We start from the raw sequence: 10,288 nt of genomic DNA on the forward strand, positions 1-10,288 counted from the left end.
GTTGAGGCCTTGCAGCCATTGCTGTGACTGTACTATGTCTGATATAAGCTATTATAACCTCATGTATTGTATGCTTTGTGTGAATTGAGCTCTATAATATCTCACACAGCAGGAACTATAGCTATAGTATGTGGAACTGCTCTCCTGCGCCCCCTAGTGGCTGCCGAGCAGCGGTGATAAAATGTCACGTCTGTGAGGGTGCCGGGATGCCGTATTGATGGTAATAGCAGGATTCCAGCTCTCTCACACCCTGCGCTTTGCTAGTTTCCTGCAGGCCGCCAAGACACGGCAGTGCAGCAGTGAGGAGTGCAGGTGCCGGAGGGACACACGTCTACACGACACAGGTATGGAGTGCAGGCGGAGGAGGTGGGGTCACACCGGGGAAGTGACGGGGACCCGGCATGCTGAGACGTGACTGCTATGTGTGCGCTATAACGGGCCGGAGGAAAACAAGGCAGACCTCTGTGTACAGGCAATGTATAGGGCCGGCTGTGTGATAGAGAATTACCATGGATTCTATGATAGAGGTGCAGCTATGTAGAAGTATGATGTCTTCTATCAGCTCATCATTGGGGCCACTAAACTGATCATATGAAAAAACACCCTCCATGAGATGAATATAATAAGGTCCTAATGCCAAGCTGCCATTGATTGGGGATCATTGAACAAATATCTGTGTGTGTCGGAGAACTATTAATCAATAAGATATTAATGAATCCATGAATGATTGTATGTTTGGCCGCAAAGTAGGAAAACTGTGTGTGTAGCCCAGTATGTAATTTATTGATGAATTGCTGATTTACAATCACTGTTGGGATCACACATTCCTGCGTATATGGCCAAGGCTGGCTAGCAATCTATGGCAGATCTGGTGATGATGACAGTGGAAGATCATGTGTTTAGGGATAAAGAAGTGGCCAAAGTATTATAGTGCGTATATCATACATACATACATTGAGGATGTACAGAAGGATACCTATAGGACGAGATCCAAGGATATCAAATATTATGGGCATGGAAGGTGTCCCAGCTGCATGTTCCTATCAGTCCAGCCATTCCCAACCTTTGTATTCCAGAGAAACCCTTCACATAATTTTCAGTTCTTGGAACCCCTGAATCATTGGGGGTCAGGAGAAGGATGACGCCTTGCCTTGGTGGTCAGTGGGAAAAATATGGTGGGAGTCAGAATACCACTCGTACAGACACATAAAATGATCTTTGGGGTTACGCTGCTGGCTCTGCCAAGTAGAAATGTTTATTATCTAATGGAAGCCCGTTCAACCCCCAGGAACCTTCAATGGTACCCAGAGATGCATGAAACCCTAGTAGAGAATAGCTGGTCCATTCTGCCTATTAAGAGAGGGAAATGGCCATTGGTTACATGACAATTCATGACCTAATACATACCATACATACTGCCAAATTGCATTCAAAACCAATCGGAAAGATTTTATCTATAATCAGTTAGTTGGAGTTCTTAAAACACTGTGCACTTCTGATTATTTTTCATGAATTATAAAGGAATTGGAATGCCAATCCTATTTGATGATTGATTCATTCACATGACACGCTTATACACCTTTAATAGTTATTTACCAACATGACCAATCGGATACACAAACTGGAAGTTAAATACTGACTTCAGGTCTGATTGTGTTATCAGATTGGATGTCAGAATAGTTCTGTGTTTACTAGATTTAAGACTTTAAATGAAAGAGATAAAGGGATTTAGACTTTGCTTCATCCTTTGAACATTGCAATACATTCCACACACAGAAAATGTTACTTATATAATGCAATACAGGGGCTTCTTATGGAATTGACCAATTAGCCCTTTGACTAAGGGCTTGTTCAGATGAGTGGTAGGAACAGGTGTTCCCAAGAAATCAGAGTTTTAGCATCTTACAGCGGGCAGTACTGGACTGATCTCTACTCCCCCCATGTATTCCCTATGGGAGGCAATGGTTAGGACACCATGTATAGCATCTCAACTAGGGGCATGGTTTATGGGTGTGAGGAAGTGGTACATATACCACAACCTTCCTGCCTGTCTGTACTTTCACCAGTCACTTAACTTTGCCCATGTCTAAATATTGCATTGATGATCTGCTATTTATGTTGTTGCTTCCTGCTCGAGGTACAATGTGATGGATTGCTGTGCTGCTTATGCTGTGTACAACCACTAAGCTTTTCATTCTGCAGCTGGAGCATTGTGTTTGTCCATAGCATAAGTGCAATCACCTTCCCCATGACGCAGGTCAGTTTAGCAATCTATGAGGTTATCCCTGCCCGATCCACATCACTGGTGGGACCAGTCTGGGTTCATGGTGCTATCTGGCAAGTTCAAGGTCACTTCAGTTCATCCACACTTCCTTGTGCAGATTCTGTTTTTATGTATATGACTAGTATTTGTCCACAAATCAAACAACCGGTCCATGTAGTGTTCTCACCTTGAATACCTTAACCAAAAGTCCTTGTTGGAGAGTACTTTCAGGATGATGGTCATGGCAGGGTGTCTGTCCTCAAACTGGGCTGATAGTAACTGCAATGAAGACCCAGCTGAAGCAGCCAAATGCAGGTCAGAAGGATGTCATCTGCACATCAGATAAGTCCTGTAAATGCCAACTGAATTATCTTGGCAAGTTGTATTTTCTTATCAACAAAAAACCTAACTTACACATGGTTTTGTTTCTCCTTCACATCCTCCCACTTCTAGTTGGTATTAAGCCTAGTGACTGGCTGCTCATGTGCTTCAATGTGGTTACAGCAAGGGAGTGCCATTGTTTTACCAATACCTAATACCAGGTCTTTCTTAAAGTGTAAATGGGGACAGGCAGGAAAGTGTGGAAGGTAAAAAATGCACCTTAGATCCCCTAAGGAAAGGGAACCTGTCACATTCCCCAGCATGCCCAAAAACTAAGCATTTTCAGAGCTATTTTGTAAATAGCAATCACGTGGATCACTCTGTGATGCACACTATGACATCCTCAGGTGTTTTACTGTATAAACATGTTCCTCATTTGAGTGCTATAGGTAGTTTAGAGATAGAACTAGGTGGATAATGCGCAGTGAGATCGGCAAATTTTTTTCCAACCTACGTCACCCAATCTCACGCCTGGGTGATGTAGGAAGAAAAGGCGAAGATGGCAGCGCCCAGCGCACCGGCTTGGAGACGGCTACCGGGATGACGTGGGACCCGATAGAAGAGACCTCCAGACCAATCTACTGCGCTGCAGGATTGAAGGATTGAAGTAGATTTTTTTTTGTTTTGTCCATTTTTCAGTTTGCTTCCTCTTTAGGTCAACTGTATATACTTCTGGTTTGGCGTCATGGAGCTGTAGCATTATTTTCCTAGTCCATAGACTAGTTGTAATAATAATGTGTAATACCAAATACAAACCATGATCTGTAGGTTAACACAGTGATGTGGAGTAAAGGTTTTGATATGACAGTGTGGTTAATTTAATTGAACAATCAAGCAAACTAAAAAAATATTTTTGTATATTAGCCCCCAGTAATGGGACAGCTCTCTCATGTAGCATGCATGCAGCCTCTTGTATCAACAATCTGTCACATTATAGCAGACTAAACTGTTGGCAATCTCCTGTAACAGAAATCAGCTGTAGCTGTCATGGATCTGCCAGTACGGATCCATGAGCGACGTTGAATTGCCCCTGTACATGTCAGATTCTTGTCTGAGATGAACCTGACAGCTCGTATCGGCCAAGAATCATCTGACGTGTGTACGCAGCCTTAGTTGGCAGTTCTCTCTTACTGCGGAATCTGTGCTGTTTGTTATATTATTGGATCCATGATGAGCCCCAGCATTCTTCTGTGGGTTCAGCTGTAGTCCTGGTAAAGTGATTGAGTGCATATGGGAGACAATTTTTGAAGCTGGGGTAGACTGCAATTCAGTTCCTAAAAGCAACAAAGCGATTTTGGTAGCTTGGTGCTGTGGGACGATTTGTGCTGCAGCCGCGTGCAAATGTGGTCACCTGTGGTGCGGTTTGCTGCTCCCAGGCAAGCAAAATTTAACACAACAAAAAAATTATTTTGGTTCAGTTCAGTTTCATTTGTCTATAGGAGCACTTTTTAAAACAAAAAGTAATGTATTGGTCAACTCCCCATTTAGTGTAATTTATTAATATTAGATTCTTTTGTCGAAACCATAATTTAAAACAACTGTATAGTAATGGTTTGCTGACCACTCATGTAATGAGTATATGCACGTCAGAATCCTAGTTTTGAAACAATCGGCTACCAATTGGCTATCCTGTAAAATAAACAAGTTTATTTTTGAGGCTCTTCTACAGTTCTTCAGACTTTCACCTGCTCCTAAAATTATCAGTAGATTACATTTACACAATGCTGGCAGACAATTTATAGTGAAGCTTTTCCAGTCTTAGCCTATGTACACACGTGAAATAATTGTCGTTAGAAAACGAACGATTATTGTCCGATCAATGATTATTCACAATTATTTTGATTGATTGTATTGTGCACGATTCTGTACATGCTGAAACGATACAATCCTTCAAATTTAATCCACCAATAATGTACATTTATAAGATACGATCGTCTGAATGATGCAGGAAGTGACGTGTACCAGAGAAAGTGTACCGCAGAACAATCACTGAACGACCATACACTCGATAGATAGGGAATGATCGTTTCCCAATCCGCTGGAACGGTCGTTCGTTTCCAGCGACATTCATCTGTGTCGTTGTTCACTTTTTTTGTAACCAATTATCGGACGATCGTGAGTCATTAGTTTCCAACGATAATTTTTGCAGGTGTGTAGATAGCCCTATTCTGCTGAAACTATTTGTATAATGTTATCAAGGAAAACACAAGTCTTGCGTATGTGGGAAAAGATCACACACTATGAAGATAAAATGAGGCTAAGGGTCATGTTTGGCCTTGTCATATGGTCTTGTTACCCAGATAAGGATGAAGGTCTTAGCAGCAGACAAATCTTCCTTATGTATTAGTAAGGTATGCAAATCTGTCAAGTACTTGACATTTTTTGTTTTGTGTGTGTGTGTAAGCGCTGTTCATAGTGTTACAAATGGAGCTTGTTTTCAGTAGTATTTGTAGTAGTGCATTGGATTTCCATACCATTTTAAACGTTTGAACAGATTAAATCTGGCCGAGCATTACATTTTTGTTTTAGATTAAGTGGGCAAGGATTGGATTAGAGCCATAATACGGTTTTATTGCTGTCTTTCTCATTATAATCTTTCGCTTTTTGTTGAATGGGAACTGACCTTCCAAAGTGAAGAAATGTTGTTATGAAATATTGCAATTTGGTGATTTTTTTTTTTCTATTTTGCAGAGAACAGTAACATTAAAGTGCTATAGGAATAACAGCCATTGAGTAGTTGTTTAAATTGTGTGTGGTCTAGCTGAGCTATTATGGAAACTAGTGTTCATTCATGTTTTTTAATTCAGATTTTACATTTCAAAATGTGTTGTCATTTTTGGTATATGTTTAAACAAGTTCTTTCGAGTATAACTATATTTCAGTTTTAAGACCAACTCCATGGTCTCTGTTTAAAAAATGGGGAACCAACCTTCCCTGGTGGGAATCTTTCAGGTACATGTGTTTTAATAGTAATTGATAGTCCATAAAGAATATTTAGGATTGTGTCCCCTGCATTTTCTTTGCTTATTTATTGCAAGCTGCCCTCGGATGTCGAGGGACTGGTCAGTCCAGTGTCAGATAATATGACTGGGAAAGGTTGCTTGCTAGGTGAGCACCAAATAAAAGATAAATGGAAGGGTTACCTTGCTAAAAGCAGATGCCATCTGGCGTGTGAAGACACTTGTTTTGAACATGGAATCTATGCTTTAGCCACTGATATGTAACAAGTACGTAGATAAGTATGTAACAAATATTAGATAATGGTTACCATTTCTCTGACAATATTGATATACGTACCTGTACAAGGTCTGTGATCCAGTAAGTGATAAAGTGAGTTGGCTGGATCATTGAGCTAGCATTTTCAGAAGGTGGTCAGCTAATTCAGTACTGCTTCTCTGATAACAAGTTTACATTAGGCTAAAGACATGCCATTTGCACATATTAATATTTATAATAGTGCTGTGTTACATGGTTACATAGTAGGTTAGGTTGAAAAAAAGTCCATCAAGTTCAACCTCTAGGGAAATAAACATATCCCAGATATAACCCTGGAAGACATAGTTGGTCCAGAGGAAGGCAAAAAAAAACATTGGTACAATTTGCTTCAACATTTTTTCAGCTTTCATTGTGGCAAGAGGAGAAACTGGAAGCAAGAACTGGTATTACTATAGTTTAGCTTCGATTCAGATGAATTTTTCTCCAATCAAAGTTTACAGTGCAAATGTCATTATTATACCATTTATGATATATTTATCTGGTAAAAGGATTTTTTTCATGTTTGCATCTAGACATTTGAGATTGAATGTAATCAATGTGAACAAGAATAAATGAGGATAACCTTAGTGAAACATAAAACTAAGCTGCGATTTATGTAGAGATCAATGTTTACCTTGTAATGAGCCAGCAGAAATGCATAACTTAGAGATATAGAGTATAAGGAAGACTGCTAAGAACTAAAGGAAAAAGTGGAAAAATCAACTAAATCACATAGCAAGAACAAATAGAAAAACCAGAGACAGCATTACGGAAATGAAGTACTACAGAACCATCAAGGGTAAGGACATTCTGCTGCAGACATAAACACATCTAAACAAGTCAAGCATATATACATAGAAAGATAAAAAAAATTAAGTGACATTTACTAAAACGGTCGCAGAAGAAATGTCCCTGTAAAGGTAACACTTCTTTTATTCAGAGAAAAACCAGCTAAAGTCTTTAGCGGTAACTAAGTGTTGATCTTCTGTTTCATTGCAGTTTTCACTAGTTTCTTCTCTTGACCCCCATGTTATTACAAGAAATACTAGTGATGATGTGGAAGTCCAGGGATTGAACCAGTGAGTCCTGCAAAGGACAAAAAGATCAACACTTGTGGTTCCTGCACATTTCAGCTGGAGATTTCTTTACATTTGGATTAGAATGGAACATAGTGTTGCTTTACTGATACAGAATGTTTTTTGCATGGAAACAGGGTCATTTTAAAGAATGGAAGATTGTATATCCACAAAATAATCAGGGTTTTATTAGACTGAGAGTAAATATCTCCATCTATTTTCTAATATACTTTGCGGTACTGCTGCATAATGCAGTTTGCCTATTCAAAAATATGAATATTATGGAGAGAAATCTATGATTTGAGAAGGGTCCATCATGTGTCTTGCCAGTCCTTCCAGTGTATTTTTTTTTTTTTTTTTTTTTTTTTTTTTTTTTTACTGCGGTTTGCTACCTTTTTTTCCTTACCCAGCTTTTTGGCAGCTCCTTGCTTCTCTGCAGCTGGTGAGTATATCTGGCCCCTTCAGGTATTGAAGAACAGGTAAACAGTAGTAACTTATGTATAGAGCTGTAAGGGCCAAATTCTATACTTTTTTGAGTTACCAATTATTATACCCAATATCTAGGAAAACTATGTTTACATGACTAAAAAGCCCCTCTTTTTCTGTTTTCTGTACAATTTATAGTATATATACTGGGGCTGGCATTCGTCTTTTGATTACCCAAAAAAAAAGGAAAGACAGCAATCTATATTTGGTAGCTAATGATGATTTGCAGTTTGTCATTATTTATTTTAAAACTTTTATATAATCTCTATATGTAAAAATAACTCAATCTCTTCTATCTCTAAATTGTTCTTATTGTGTTTGTAAGGTAAAATCTTAATTTCCGTAAAACCCATTAAAAGAATACACAGAAAAGCCGTCATCTGACAGAGTACATAGGTCTAGTGCTAGTGTGCCATAAAGTTAATTTTTTTTAACTTTTAAGATTATTTTATAAGCTGTGTTTAGTTTTCACAGAGATGTGGTACTCCAAGCCAGGTTACTCAACCTCTTTACTTTTCCTTTGGGTGTTTTTGTTCAAATATTCAAAAAACTGGTATTTCTTCTATATTTAGCCTGAGACAATATCTTGACTTCTATAAACCCTATCATAAAAAGAATACACAGATGAGCAGTCAGCTGACTGGGTGCATAGGTCTCGTACTAGTGTGCTTTGGAGTTTATATGACTTTTATAGGCGTCTTTCAGTTGTCACAGGGATGTGATATTCAGAGCAGAACTGCAGAAACTGTCATGGAAACGTAGTCATTAGCAAGAAGATATCTCTGCCTGTATTTACCTAAAGTAGAACCTGACAAAAATTAAAATAGAAAATGTTCATATTAGGAGTACTGAAAATTGAATAATTTTGTGTATATGCTGTAAATATTTTGCTTGATGGAGCAATGTAACGTCATCTGAATGGTAAGGAAATTAGATCAATCTAACAAAGTGTTTGGGTGGGCAGGGTTGGGACCTTTGTTAGATTCCTATTTCTATGTCATTGCCCCCCATTCCCTTTACTTCTTAGGGTTAAAGAAATGCCCACTTTGAGTTACAACAGTATGTAGTTACTCATATGTTGTCTATGGATGTATTGCATGGATTCAGATTATGTGTACATCCAGTGTTCCCACAGAGGAAGGCATCAGCATGACTATTTGGCCATTTGAGAGGAGTAATTAGCCCTAATTATCTAATGTTTCCCTTGTGCTGGAAACATCTGCTATCATTGGGTGTCTTGCAAACCCTTCATTGACAGCAACTAAAATATAATGTTTCTGAATCCTTTACATTATCTGCTATTTCAGGTGAGCTTTCAACCTAACTTCATACACAGCTACTTCAGTTGTTGTGAGCATACAAACTCCATGCAGATCACGAGAAGCTAATGTACACTGCTGCTGGCAGGGGATCAGCTTGTATCCACACTCTTACCTTTTTTCCTACTTGCCGGTTTTGCCCAATTGAGCAAATGCTCAAACAGAATTTGCAATATGAAACAGAGTAATATGAGACTTTTTTCCAATCTAAAACTTATTACAGCAGCAAAGAACCCTTGATTCTTGGGCTACGTACACATGTTCAGTAATTGTCATTGTACAAAAGACTGAAAGAGCGCTGTACATACAGTGCCGTTCTGTTCTATGAAGAGGAGAGGGAGAATGACAGGGCGGCACCCCGCTGCACTCTTTCCCCCTTACTTGCATTATGATCGTTCATCGTAAGGTTGGATGGGCACTATACACATGTAAATAATATATAGTATAGTATAATTGGACAAGAATCATCTGACATGTGTACATAGCCTTAGTTCATCTAATTTTATTATGGAAGTTCAAACCGCGCAATTAGCATATAAAGTAAATATTTGTAAAACTAATACCTAAAACCTTAACAGGGTAACAACATTTCAGAAGTCATGTTCTTAAAATTATATCTAAGTGGCCTAGATGATGTACATCCCAAGGTTCCATTATTGTCACCGGTAGGAAACCTGCACTCAGAAATTATCTATAGCAGCCTTTTGCAATTTTTGGCAGTTGGGAAGGTAAAGCTACCAATCCTCCGCACAATACTGTTTATTTTACAGCTTGCACTTTGATCACACCACTTGTTGTGCAAGTAAGACAATTAATTATCTCAGCAGTAACCTGTACATATTTGAGGAAGTGTGGCTTGGCCACTACCTTCTGACACATTTTCTTCCTCATGTGATTGTGTTATGGCCTAAAGTGTTTATAAATTCTTTTTTTTTCCCCCTTTGAAAGATATGGCAAACTTGTGTCCGTATAAACCGTGCTGCACATACAAATAAATTACTATGAATTAGAAAACAAAGGAGCTACAGCTTGTCCATTTATACTTCCTATGTAACCTTTCTATCAATCTAAAGTTTTTTTAAAAAATGTTTTTTAATTCCACATCTTTTAAGAGCTCCATTTTGCTATTACATATTCTGCTGTGGCTATGGAGCAGTCAACTCTCCTTCTTTTGTTTCAATCAGTTTTATTAGAATTTTTGAAAAGTCAGTACATAAAAGAAAATATCACGTATATGAACAAAACAAAAAGGGAGGACAAAAAATTCTCCCTTAATATCAAGTACAAACAGTATGAAAACACATGTGACATTTTACATTTAACAATTGTCTAACAGTGCAAATGAGTGCTTATACGTCTGCCGTAACATAAAAACCTGGGGTAAGGGGAGATACAACAGTAAAATATTCATATCTAAAAAGAGCAGGAAAAACACATACCCCTGTGTTAATTGGAATAGCGAAACTAATCCAACACATGTATTTAGTGTATCAACTAATATACTCGTC

The 10,288-nt window shown here is 38.4% G+C and overlaps 1 protein-coding gene across 2 annotated transcripts in view; it reads left to right on the forward strand.

Moving 5' to 3' along the window:
* Positions 1-207: 207 nt before the first annotated feature.
* Positions 208-10,288, forward strand: part of STARD3NL (STARD3 N-terminal like) — a 35,496-nt gene continuing 25,415 nt past the window's right edge. For both annotated transcript variants that reach the window (XM_072412208.1, XM_072412210.1), the window contains exon 1: positions 208-344. The gene's annotated coding sequence lies outside the window, so the exon portion shown is untranslated. The remainder of the gene's footprint in view (positions 345-10,288) is intronic.

This window comes from Pyxicephalus adspersus, chromosome 5 (genome assembly GCF_032062135.1).
Source record: "Pyxicephalus adspersus chromosome 5, UCB_Pads_2.0, whole genome shotgun sequence".
NCBI classification, from domain to species: domain Eukaryota; kingdom Metazoa; phylum Chordata; class Amphibia; order Anura; family Pyxicephalidae; genus Pyxicephalus; species Pyxicephalus adspersus.